Source organism: Giraffa tippelskirchi, chromosome 5, assembly GCF_054371585.1.
Source record: "Giraffa tippelskirchi isolate mGirTip1 chromosome 5, T2T-mGirTip1v1.2.pri, whole genome shotgun sequence".
In the NCBI taxonomy this organism is placed as follows: Eukaryota; Metazoa; Chordata; class Mammalia; order Artiodactyla; family Giraffidae; genus Giraffa; species Giraffa tippelskirchi.
Window position 1 is genome coordinate 129,296,740 of NC_137279.1, and position 13,870 is coordinate 129,310,609.

Below are 13,870 nucleotides of genomic sequence, written 5' to 3' on the forward strand. Positions count from 1 at the left end.
CAATATCTGAATTTTAAATTCTTCCTGTTATGAGAGAAAGATGCCCAGAGAGAAATTAAAAAAAAAAGTCAGGCAACCAATCCAGTAGATTGCTATCAGAATATGGGGTTGCAGCTTCTTCCCAGAAAGCACAAACCTTTGGTGATTGTGAAAGACTTGGAGGGCCTCTCTGCCGGTCTGATGGGATCCAAGGCATAGGAGGCAGGAAGGAGGTAGTGGAGAGCCTGGCCCTGGCCGTGTTCACAACCTTCTTGCCTGATTCAAGTCCCGTGTGTGGATGTATGCTTCTGACCCGCATGTGAATGTGTGACAGCGCCTTGTTTTCATGTTGACTCTCCACAACTGGGAGCTGTATTGGCACCACATGTTTGTTTTAACTTTCCACACAGACACCCAGTCCAAAATGTAATTAATTGAACCCTACTTGAAGAAAAGATGTGTTTTGTGTATTTAGAGACCCCAAAATTATGTAAAAAGAAATTTCAAAATTGAACTAATTCAAACAAAATTATGTTTTCTAAGGGGGAATGATAAGAAGTAGGGATTTTTAGAGAGAACACCTAGCTTTGACCACTTATTAAATATATATATTTGCTCAAAAAAAAAAAAATATATATATATATATATTTGCTCAGATTGTTGTATCTCAGTTTTCCAATTATGATATTTAGCCCATAAATACGCTGCAAAGATCAAGTTAATATTGACAGGAAAACTTCCTAGAAATCCCTGGAGTATTAGGGAACACACACCATTCATTTTGATATGTTTCTTTCCATAAAGTCTCGTGAACAGTGTAACAAGTCAGCTTAAAATTTAATATCTTTAAACACATTACATGGCTCAATCAGTAAAGAATCTGCTTTCAATGCAGGAGACCCAGGTTCAATTCCTGGGCTGGGAAGATCTCCTGGAGGAGGAAATGGCAACCCACTCCAGTATTCTTGCCTGGAGAATCCCATGGACAGAGCCTGGCAGGCTATAGTCCATAGGGTTGCAAAGAGTCAGACACAGCGGAAGTGACTTAGGACAAACACATTACAATGCAGAATACAATAATGTTTGCAGTGTTAAAATAAACAATGCTATTGTTTAAACAAATAACTAAGTAAAAACATTTAAATCCTTGTCATCTTAAACATATGAAAGATCAAGCAATTGCAAAAATCATCCTGATTTTTGGGTGTAGATTCCCTTGATTACATATTTGTAGATACTGGTTCTTACTGTGCTTTTCTTTCATGCTGGAAAAATGACTTATTTCTCTTTAGAGACCACTTGTATGTGTTCCAGGTAATTAAATATTTAGATTAATGAAGAGCTATTAAATATTTTTCTCAGAATTAGAACCAATAAAAATATACCTAATAAAACTATATATGACTATCAAAAAAAAAAAAAGCCAGAAAATAAGTGCTGTGATCATGTGGAGAAAATTGGAACACTTGTGTACAGTTGGTAGAAATGTAAAATGGTACAGCTGCTATGGAAAACAGTATAGAGGTTTTTTCAAAAAATAAAAAATAGAATTACTGTTTAGTGCAGCAATTCCTCTTCTGGGTATACATCCAGAAGAATTGAAAGCAGAATCAGAAATAGTTGCACACTCATGTTCATTGCAGCCAAACAGTGGAAACAACTCAAATGTACATCAGTGAATGAATGCATTAAAAAACTGTTGTCCACATAATGGAATATTAGTCTTAAAGTGAAAGTAAAGTGAAAGTGAAGTTGCACAGTCATGTCTGACTCTTGTGACCCAGTGGACTGTAGCCTACCAGGCTCCTCTGTCCATGGGATTCTCCAGGTAAGAATACCGGAGTGGGCTGCCATTTCCTTCTTCAGCGGATCTTCCTGATCCAGGTATCAAACCCAGGTCTCCCACATTGCCGGCAGACACTTTAACCTCTGAGCCACCAGGGAAGCCTTAAAACAGAATGAAATCCTGTCACATACTACAATATATATGGAACTGAGGACATTATGCTAAGTGAAATAAGCCAGTCATGAAAAGACAAATACTGTATGATTTCATTTTTATGAAGATTATAGAGTAGTCAAATTCATTGAAACAGAAAGTAAGATGGTGATTGTCAGAGGCTGGGGGGAGGGAGAAATGGGGAGATGTTATTCAGTGGGTAGAGAATTTCAGTTTTGCAAGATGAAAAAAGGTCTGGAGAGCTGTTGCACAACAAAGTGAATGTACTTTACACTACTGAACTGTTAACTTAAACGTGGTTAAGACGGCACATTTTATGCGAAGTGTTTTTTACCACATACACACACACACACACACACACACAAACTGTATATGAGTGCAGTTTAATGTAGGAGGTGATTCAGAATGCTCCTTTATTATCTTTTCAGGCCTAATGGTAATGCATGTTCACATGGGGGCCCAGGAGAAGCAGCTCAGATATTTGTGTCAGATTACAAGGGACAGAAGATCCCCTGGAGGAGGAAATGACAATGCACTCCAGTATTCTTGCCTGGGGAATCCCATGGGCAGAGGAGGCTGGTGGGCTACAGTTACGGGGCCCCAAAGGGCGGGACACACTGAGCGACTAAACAACAGGGATAGGTGTGGGATCTCAGGTCAGACAGTTTCTTATCAGTGTGTAAGGACTAAATCCAAGGCCATTTGCAGAGGGGAAAGGGAGATGTAGGGAGAGAAAAGGATTTGAGTTTTGGCCCAGAATGCTTTCTCTGAAGCATGTAAGCTGGGGAAGCATTCCAGAACCTCATGTTAGTAGTTGCCAGTCATCAATAAAAGAAGTATTTGTTGATGAAAAACACTGATGAAATGCATTATTTAAATAATGAATCGTGTTTTTTATTGTATATCAGAATTTGCCAAACCGTGTTCTGTAGAACATTAGTTCTATGGGTATCACATTTTAAAAAAGGGTTCTAGGGTCACAAAGTTTGGGAAATGTAGGGTTAAAAAGTTAAAAATATGATTCTGTTTTATTCAGAACTTCTCAAAGGCTTTGCTATGTTAACATTCATATTAATATTACTATACCAATATTAAATATTAGAAGTTAATATTTATTATTAAATAGGTTGATATTAATGTTAATGTATTCATTAATATCCATGTTAATATATTATGGTCTAATCCCATATGACCAAGGGAGCAGTCCTCGGCACACCATCGTGAGAATACTGCCCTGCATGATACAAGGCATGATATTTTTGTCATCTGCTTTCCTTTAAGATAGTAACTTTCTTTCATTTTTCCTGAGTTTGCTGTGAAGCCCATCTCCTTTACCATAAGCCCTAGTGGGGAAACACCCAGAGAATAGGGCAGATGCAGTTTTAGTATTTGTTGTTTTGGGATACGGTAAAGCTATATGATGATTCAGCTTTTCTTTAACTCTGGCTGTTTTCCAAACAGAGCATTAATATTGGACAACCTTGCAACGGTGTTAACAGAAGAGTGAGCAAGAAGAATACATATTGCAAGGTGAAAATGGTCAAAGTGTGTAGTTTCTTCAATGGGATACTTTTTTGTTTTATAAGAAAAAGCTAGCTACTGCATTAGGAAGTTATAGGTGGCTTATTTTGAATTCTCATTCCAGAGATTTTAAATGTGACTCTTACTAAAATGACGATAGCTCAGAAGTGGCCCATTTAACAGTCAACAGATTAGTTAGAACTGAGTTTAATATGAATGGACTGATCTCTAGAGGGAGGATATTTCAAAATCTTAAAGAAACAACCACTACCAGTATCTGCATATAAAATCCAAGTCAACTGAGCAAGAAGAGAGTCAAAGCAGTTTCTTGATATTATCAGAGTCCTTATATGTGTTACTTTTTCAGCTGAAAACTCAGAGTTGCTATAGCTACACTCAACATTCTTTGTTTTATCTGCAGTCAAAGCCAGGACACACCATCAGAGGGCGGGCAGGGAAGCCTTGTGTATAGAACTTTGATGATAAGTCCATGGTAAGTCACCTTGGTTAAGACATTAGCATTAGAAGCATTTGATTTTGAACCTGAAAAGTGGAACCATGAATCTAAGTCATTACAAGAGATAGCGTGATTAGTAGAAAGAAGTATAAACTGTGTATTTTTTATTCTTTTTTAAGTGTATAGTTTTATCTTTACTAGAGCACTAGTTCTGAAATACTCTTTCTAAAATTACCTCTTGCCCTACTCCTTTTATTTTTCAATTTAGCAGATATTTATTGAGCACCTACTATTTGCCAAACATTGGGTGGAGCACTGAAGATATTTGTTTTGCTGTCTATCTAAGAAGCATATTTTTATTTGTATTAAGAAAAATTAAATCACTTTATTCCACATGATGTAATAAAATGAAGACAAATATATTAAATGCCAGTTTAAACAATAACTATCTACATATCAAAATTTTAGTATGATATCTTTTTGAGAAACTAGTTTTCAAATTCTTTTGAGATTTGCCTTGTCTAGAAAATGAACATATATCTCAGTGGAGGAAAACTAGTAGTTACACATATGAACCCATGTTCAATTTTACTAGGAGTCAGAGCAAAACAAATCACTTTTCAGATTAAAAGAAATTGGAAAGTTTAATAGTATTAACTATTGGCAAAGTTTTGGACAAGCAGCGTGGCTCATTCCATCAGTGGGAATCTAAATTAATATATTCCCTGTGGAGTACACAATGTAATACTTATAAAATTTTAATTGTTTATACCCTTCAAACTAACAATTACACTTCTAATTATGCATCATAGACTAGAGAAGTTGTCACATGTATGAAGTGGGAGGCAGATACAACAATCCTTGTTTGTTGAAATCTTATAATAACAGAAAGTAGAAACAGTTCCAATAAACATCTTCAAGGAAACTTGAAACTTAAATTTAAAATGGTATAGTAATTCTGTGGACTACTATTATCCTATCTATGGATATTCTATTAGATAGACTATTCTATTATCCATCAACTAGAAGAAATATCACAAAGATGGATTTAAAAATCATAATGTTGAATAAAAAAGGCAAATTGTAGATTATATACTACTTATGCAATATTTTATAGTGGACAAATATGTTCCCTCATATTGTGAGGAATTGCTTTCTATCTATATGTATGATATATGTATGCAAGTGTGCATGCTAAGTTGCTTCAGTTGTGTTTGACTCTTTGTGACCCTATGGACTGTAGCCTACCAGGTTCCTCTGTCCATGAGATTTCCCAGGCAAGAATACTGGAGTGGGTTGCCACGCCCTCCTCCAAGGAATCTTCTGGACCCAGGGATTAAATTCAAATTTCTTGCATTGTCTCCTGCATTGCAGGCAGATTCTTTACTGCTGAGCCACCAGGGAAGCCTGTATAGATGCATATGACTATACAAATACACATACACATATATGTATATGCAATAGTATAACGAAGGGCACTAGAAGGGTATACACTGGAAGGATACACACTAAATTCATAAAAGTGGTTTCCTCTGAGGACACTGGCAGGGTAATTGGTTTGGACTGGATTTGAGGTGGGAGGGTCAAAGGGACTTGAATTTTATCTGTAATGTTTTATTTCTTGTATAGAAAGATAAAGAATTTGCCAAAATGTTAGCAAGTGATCAATTCTGTGTGTTGACACATGGGTGTTTATAAAATTCTTTGAATTTGTCTGTATTTTGAAGATTTCATATAAACAAGATGTATTCTTTTTTATTTTGGAAATCCATCTTATACTCTGTGCTTAGTTTTGGTAAGTTGGCGCATTTCAGCCCACACAACGGCAATGAATGAGTCTTGCAACAAAATGTGTGTAATCCTCTGCATAGCAGCCCAGCACATTTTTACCAGCCTAAAAATAACTGAAGAGTAAAAGTAGGGTTGGATAGAGAGCCCCTCTGTTGACCTTCAAGACTTTTGGATTGTCCATCAATTAATCTTGTCACAGTCACATAATTATGAGGCTGCTTTGAGTTGATGAACCAACATATACAAGGAAAATACGCTGTAACCAGAACTATGCCACGTCAAAGCCCTTGGGGACGCGATGCTTCTCTGGTGTTTCTATGTGAGGTTTTCCTAAAGAAAACAAAGGCTTTAAAAACTTGCTTTTCAGGCATATCAGCCTTTCCAATGAATACATCTCTTCTCTAAGCCAAGACCCCCCCCACCCAATACTGATGCTGCATGTCCATCACATAAATACCCAAATGTCACATCATATCTTAGCAGGCTACATTTGGATAGTACAATACCTTTTAAAGCAGTAGGGTTGTAGAATTCCATTAAAATGACCATTATATTCTCCTCTGAAAGGGAATCTCGTAAGTTGAAATACCAGTTAGTAAAAAACACAGGAAAGAGAAAACTAACTGGGCAAGGACACAAGTGCACTCAAGCGATACTCAAAATTCCAGCTGAATTGAACTGACGAGTTATTTAAGAAAAGTCAAATGTTTGAAGAACTAGTTTGGGAATCTCAGTGTGGTCCCCGCCCCCGCCCCCTCGCCTTTTTTTAAGGTGCATACCACTTAGCTCTCTGGAAAAAAAAAAAGTTGAAAGGGGTTTCTATCCAAGAGAATGAAATCTGAGACTGACATCTCAGGTCAAATGCAAAGTTATAACTCAGCATTCCCAGTAAAGGTTTCTTCCCTCCTAACTTTGTATTTTGAAAAATTTCAGGCCTTGAGAAAAGTTGAAAGAATACCACTGAAATTCTGAAGGTACAACAAGAGACTGGAAAATAATTTATATGAAGGAAAAAAATCTATAAAATTTATTAATTTGTATGTTTATTTTTACAAATGTGCACAAAATATACATGCATTTATTTATTTGATAGGAGCATAATTGCTTTACAATGTGTTAATTTCTGCTGTACAATGAAGTGAATTAGCTATTTGTATACAAAATGTGTCCCCTCCCTCCTGAATCTCTGTCCCACTCATGCTTGGCATTTAAATTTAGTAAAATTACATTTAAGGAAAAGTAGCAGAAAATTTGTTCAAAAGAGAAGAAACACGAGTGAGGAACAAAAGTCATGTAGAATGCACAAAACCTGTGAAGCTTTTGATTTTCAAACAGGGCCTGAACAACTGGTTTACTTGATTTTTAAAACAAAGTTGAAATTGTTTCTACAGAGAAAGCTGAAGGGGATCCTAGTGGGACTGTGTAGTGTCAGAGACCAGAGGCAAAGAAGGAAGTGTGTTGTCCTTTCTCAAAGGGAAAAGTGAGTGGGAAGGGAGGAGACTGTTTAAGTTAATGAATGCTTCCTTCCTTTCTCTCTCACTTCAGGAGCAGCCAAAGACCAAAGATCTGCTTCATTATCCTTTAGTATCCATGCCTTAAGCATTTCAAGAGGGCCAGCATTTTCCAGCAATGATAATAGTAGTGTGGATATGATTTTTTAAAAGTCTCTATCAGCATAGTATAAAATACGAGTGACACGCAAAGGCATTTCATTTTATTTCTACTCTTGGTGGCTCCTGGCTCTTTCTCTTCTTTCAGCTAACTGGATTCAGTAGTCTTAGTTGCTTCAGTCGGGGCATCTGGTTTACCTACACCTTGCTAACAGGTCTGGCCGAGATCAGGAAGCCCCTTCCTCATGCTAAACCTGTGGCTTCCAGGTGAAGCTTCATTCATGCTACTTATACCACATACTTGCTTCCTGCCTGGGCAAATTGGTCCTGGTTCTTCCAAGTCAGATGTATTCTGCTGCTTCCTGAGTCCTGGCTTTTGCTTAATCCAACCCAAAGCCCTTGGGTCAGTATCTTGTTGAGTCTCTGGAGTGGCATCTGTCTCAATGGTTGTTATAAAACTTCACTGTTCTTGGTCTCTAGCTGTGGGTATCTATCTGGAAGCCGTCCATTAATTCAATGTTTATTGGATACTTGTTAGAGGCAAGGAGCATTGTGCTCTGCTAGGAGCTGGGAACACAATGTTGGTTAAAACAGCCATGATCCCTGCCCTTGTGGTTCTTGTAGTTTAATGTGAACTCAGACAGCCTGCTCTAAAGAGGGGCTGGGTTTTATTCACTAACATGAATTGTACATGGAAAGTACTGAATAAGTATGTGGGTGCACATGTGTGTATATTAGTGGGTGGGAAGCAAGATTACAAATGCAAGAAGACTAGAGCTATCATACTTGTATAAGAGAAACAACTGTATAGGTTAGATAGTATTAGTAATCAATTTTTTTTTTTAACAAATTTATTCGTTTGGCTGTGTTGGGTCTTAGCTGCCGAACTTGGGATTTGCGTTGAGGTGCGTGGGCTTTAGTTGCTCTGCGGTGTGTGGGATCTTGGGTTTCCATGATGGCTTGATGGTAAAAAAAAATCCACCTGCCACTGCAGGAGATGCAGGTTCAATCCCTGGGTCAAGAATATCCCCTGGAGAAGGAAATAGCACTCCAGTATTCTTGCCTGAGAAGTCCTGTGGACAGAGGAGGCTGGTGGGCTATAGTCCATGGAGTCACAAAGAGTTGGACATGATTTAGTGACTAAACAACAACTGAATGGCTGAGATGAGGAGATGGAAGATGTGTTCATGGGAATCAGGAGTTCAGTTTTTCACATGTAACGTTCAATTTTTCTACTGAACAAATTGAGTGAAGATGCTGAGATGTCAACTAAATACATAAGTTTGGAGTTAGGGGAGAGGTCCAGGCTGGAGACAGAATTTTGAGAATTGTCAATGTGTGCTCGCGAGTATGCTAAGTTGCTTCAGTCGTGTTCTACTCTTTGTGACCCTATGGACTGTAGCCTGCCAGGCTCCTCTGTCCATGGGATTCTGCAGGCAAGAATACTGGACTGGGTTGCCATGCCCTCCTCCAGGGGATCTTCCCGACCCAGGGATCGAACTCATGTCTCCTGCGGCTCCTGCATTGCAGGCAGATTCTTTACTGCGGTATCAATAGGGAAGCTTTATCAATGTGTAGACACATTTAAAGAGAGAGGTCTGTATGATAGCACCTTGAGAGTCTTAACAGAGAAGGGGACCAAAGACACTGCCCCAGGACAAGCCAACATTTACATTCTGGGAGCAGGAAGAAGAGCTAGCAGCGATAACTTAGAAGGTTCAGCTAGGAGGAAGGAAAGAAATATTATTAGTGCTCTATATTCTGTAGCCAAAGAAAATGCCTCAGTGAGGAGAGAGTGAGTTCCTGGGTCATAAGTTATTGAGTGACTAAATAAGATGAAAACAGAATTGGTGACTGGTTTGGCCACAAGGTGACCTTGACAAGTGTGATCTAATTAGTTCTAGTTGAGGAGAAAGTGATGGGTGAAGAGGCATGGGCAACAAATGTCGATATCTTTTTTGGAGTTTTATTATAAAAGGCGTAGAGAAATTGAAGTGAGATGGGTATGTGGAGTCAAGTAAAATTTTCTAAGGTGAGAAACATTATAGTATGTTTATAAGTTGACTAGAATGATCTAATAGAGAGAAGGAGAGGGGGAGAGAGAGAGAAAGAAAGAAATCTGAGGATGCAAGTGAAAAAGGAATTACTACAATGTAAAAGTCCTTGAGTAGCTAAAGAAATAATCCAGGACACAGGAGGGAGAAGGGCCAAGAAGACAGAGCTTCAGAGCAGAGAATAGACACAGATACACTGGCAGAGGTGTTGGGAAGCCGGGGATATTTTCTTCAGAGGCCTCTGATATTCTTAGTAAAAAAGAAATAAGAAACACTGTCATCAGGTAAGGGGTAGAAGGTACTGAAGATTTGAGGAAAGAGAAAGAGAAGTAAAATAAACCTCCTGGAGAATAAGAGAGTGAGCTGATAAGGAAAATATAGTGGGATTGCTGAACAGTGCTAAGAATCTATTGAGGATTGTGGTTATAATTTAAAGTGAGAGCAATCATGGTTGCGGATGATAAAAAAAGTAGTAGGGATGATGGATTAGAGATCCTGATGGGCTCAAATCATGTTTGAAATCAAGGTACAAGAGGCAGTGATTTGGAACAATAGAGACTGATGGTTAGCAAAGAATGCTTGGAATTGAGATTTGGGAGGTGGAGCACTTATTTCTGATGGAAACGACCTGGACAAGATCATGTGTCTAGGCAACCGAAGTGGGATGGAAGAACAGGTCCCAGGAGGGAAGAAAGTCAAATAACTTTCATTTTTGGCGACTGAATTTTCCAAAGGTGAATATACAAGGGACTTTGCTGGTAATTTGTCATAAGTTCCAGATGCAAACTGGAAGGGTTTGGAAGGTTGAGAAAATGAGTAAGATAGAATAAGTTAGGAAATGTTCAAAGCCATGTGGTGGTAAGAATCCAGGTGATGAGCAATGACTAAGAAGGGTTGGATTTCTTATTGAGACTGAAAAGGAAATGGGATTTTCAGACTATGAGAGGTCCTCTTAGTCTCTTTAGGGGAGGTGAATAGGCTGTTCTTACTTTAGCTTCTTTCTTGGGACTAGCCTCTTAGGTGCTCCTGCTTTATAGACTTAGCATCCCTTTGCCATTGTTCAGAATGTTCCTTCCCTCCTCTGCATCTGCTGCATCCTTGGCTCCCTTCTCATATCCTCAGATCAACCCAGACCAGGGATCGTTTCAGTTCTTCAGCACATAAAGTCACATTTGATACTTCACATAAAATACTTTCCTATTCCTTAGTTATCTTTTTATTGTATTTCGTATCACTTCTATATGTATCTTTCGACCCTTTATATAGCTTAGTAAATGTCAATGAATATTGGTTGGTTTTTCATGAGAGAGGATAACATCTTCCAGAAATTATATGGGTAAACTGGGGAAATGGTAAAGGAAAATTTAATTTAAAATTCTGTAGCAAATTTTTCAAATGTTAAGAAATTAAGGACCCTTAAAAAAATTCTTAGGCACCTCTGGAAAAGAATTTCCCACTTCAAAAGAGAAAAAACATTGACCTGAGAAACAAAAATCTTTTATTCTGGGAAAGTCTATTGTTTTTTAATTATCCCTTTCTCCCTTCCCCCAAAAGAGGATAAACACAGCTTTTTAAGATTATCATTAAAACAAAAATGCAAAATGAAAGCAAATTTCTTACTCAACTTATTACTAAATTCTAAAGACTATGTCTACAGGACCCAGTTGAGAAACTCTCCTCTTTAGATTGCATGAAAAAAAAAAAACATTGTGAGAGTAACCTAAAGAAATGTTATAACAGATAATTTTAACAAATACATCGAGTTATTCATCTTCAAAATATGTTAGGAAATAAATTTTGTAAGGCTAAACTTGTAACAAGGGCTTACACAGAGTGAGTGCTCAGTAAAGGGTAATAATAACAATGATAACAGAGGATCAATATCAATGGCAATATTAAATTTTGGTATTTTTACAAGTGGTGTTTCAGCATTTCTTGTATTCATTAAATGAAGGTAATAAGATTTGTAACATTCACAGATATTAATATATGTGCAGGGGGCTCTTGGTCATTTTTTGGTCCCCCTGTCACAAAATTAGATGTTTGTGATTTTTTCTCTTCTCTAGGCCAAAACAAAAGTGCTCTGCAGGGCACCTATGGAGGTGGGGGCCAGAAAGGTTTCTGGAGTCCCTGCACCTGAGGCAGGGAGAGCAGAGGCTTGGCCCATCCCCTAGGGAGCTAAGACCACAGGGATCTCAGTGGGGTTTGCTATTCCTTTGAAATGGTGTGAGGTTTCCTGCTTTTTCAGAAGACCCGCTGAGGGGGAAATTGAAGGTGCAGTGTGGAAACTGCCATTGGAGGCTCCGTACAGGCACAGGAAATGACAAGTTTTCAGGAACTTGGGCTTACTGGAAGGGAATTTGCTTTGGATTTTTATTTCCAAGTTCTCTGAGGAATCTGCCAGGCCTGAATCAGGTGCCTGTTTTGGGCTCTGCTCTGCAAATAGGCTCATCTGAGAGTATTTTTTTCTCATTAATTTGAAATTTGCCAGCTGCAAATTTTATCAGTGAAAATCATATTCTAATCTTGGATATAGATATAGAAAACATGGCTTTAGATTATGGCTTTTAGGTTATGGTGATATATAAAACACCTACAGGTATGAATTGGAATCTTTATGGGCAAATTTTAGAAATAAGATAGTAAATCTTGCTGTAATAATAGGTCAGCCGAGCAGAAAATAGGAGCACAGACTAGTTTGTAGACCAGTCTCCTGTCACAACAATTTTGGAACAGTTGGTTCATGTTCTGTCACACATTCTTAAGAGGACTTACGCAATTGCATCTAAGATCTTGGCTGTTTCAGACAAACTTTAAAGTTAGTGTCTCTTCTCTCTTTCCTGGGTGAAAAGAATTGATTTTTATGTGGTGGTGGAGGGTAAAATTTGTTAACAAACTTTAGCTTTTGAAACTTTTAAAGAATTGAGCTTTAAGAATATGACTCTCTCTGTGAGTGGTTGGGCTCTATTTTCACCTGTAGCAGCATAAAGTGCAGGTTCAGAGCACACTCTGGGTCAACCAGCCAAGTTACACTTGCTGGGTTTGTGACTTTGCGCCAGTTTCTTCACTCTCTGCATCATTTTCTAATCTGTAATGAGGATGACAGAGTGTCATAAGGATTGAATGAGCTATGGTTTGTAAAGCGCAAAGCATATGCTAAGTACTAAAGGAGGACTTAAAAGAAAAACAACCAAATGATTTTCCAATGATACAGTCTTTTAGCATTTCGAGGTGTTGACTTCTGCAAGGAACACAAGCAGGTTATTTTGAATTTGTTCAGTTTTCTGCTAATCAACAGAATCTGGGGACATGCTGCTGTTGTAAAGACGTGGGTCCACACCTATAGGAAGGGTGGTCCCTTGCAAGAAACACAGCCTCAGTAAATTTCGACGCTCTGCTGTCAAATCTTTTTTTTGCAAGTAAGATGGAGTGTACCTCTTTATCTCACCCCTCTGCTTGCAATTCTTTTTGAAAAAATTTGGAACAAATGACTAAGACACCACCTTGAAACAAAGGAAGTTTGTATCTTATGGGAATAAATCCTGTAACTTGAACAATGTCCTAATTTGTAAGAGACCAATTTATTCCTTTATTCCCCCTTTAATATTGTATTATTAAAATGTAAGGGAACTCCTTTTCTGGAGAACCCCTTTGCTGGGGAACCAGAATTTTGTTTAAAACCTTTGCTCTATGCTTCAGGTGTCTGTATTTCTGCAAATAATATCACATTATTAGCATAAAGATTGAGAGAAAACACTTATGTAGACATAGTTAATTTTGCAAATACTGATATAATTTCTTGGATTTTTCCATATCATCTAGAGAAACTAATTAAATAGCCCTAAATTTTAAAGATGTTTTGAGGGAAAAAAAAAATCCCAATGGACTAAACTCCTCAAACCTTTCATTTTGCCAATAATGTAAAACTTTTGATGATAGGTAGTACATCCAAGGAGATCAAACCAGTCAATCCTGAAGGAAATTGACCCTGAATATTCATTGGAAGGACTGATGCTGAAGTTCCAACACTTTGGTCACTTGATGCAAAGAACCCACTCATTGGAAAAGATCCTAAGGCTGGGAAAGATTGAAGGCAGAAGGAGAAGAGGGGACAGAGGATGAGATCTTTAGATAGCATCACCAACTCACTGGACATGAATCTGAGCAAACTCTGAGAAATAGTGAAGGACAGGTAAGCCTGTCATTCTGCAGTTCATGGGGTCACAAACAGTTGGACATGACTTAGTGACTGAATAGCAACAACAACAAAAATGTCCTGGTGGTTGAGGACTTGGGCTCTGAGCTAGATGGATGTGGATTTGAATTCTGACTCTCTCATTTATTATATGTACTATCTTAGCAAATTCTGAGGCCTTAAGGTAGGTTTTCACATAGGCCTCAGTTTGTATACAGCTTTACAGGGCTTAAGAAATAAATGTGTTTATGAATGTAGAATGTTTAGAACACTGCCTGGCACAGAATAATTGTCCAGTATTGA

General features: G+C 38.0%; 1 protein-coding gene across 5 annotated transcripts in view; it reads left to right on the forward strand.

The window, feature by feature from the left end:
• Positions 1-13,870, forward strand: part of TGFBR3 (transforming growth factor beta receptor 3) — a 260,538-nt gene that overhangs the window by 37,200 nt on the left and 209,468 nt on the right. For 3 of the 5 annotated variants that reach the window (XM_081486439.1, XM_081486431.1, XM_081486432.1), the window contains 3 exons: positions 3,137-3,187; positions 3,401-3,469; positions 3,882-3,953. The gene's annotated coding sequence lies outside the window, so the exon portion shown is untranslated. The remainder of the gene's footprint in view (positions 1-3,136; positions 3,188-3,400; positions 3,470-3,881; positions 3,954-13,870) is intronic. The other 2 variants (XM_081486440.1, XM_081486433.1) reach the window with 1 other exon arrangement.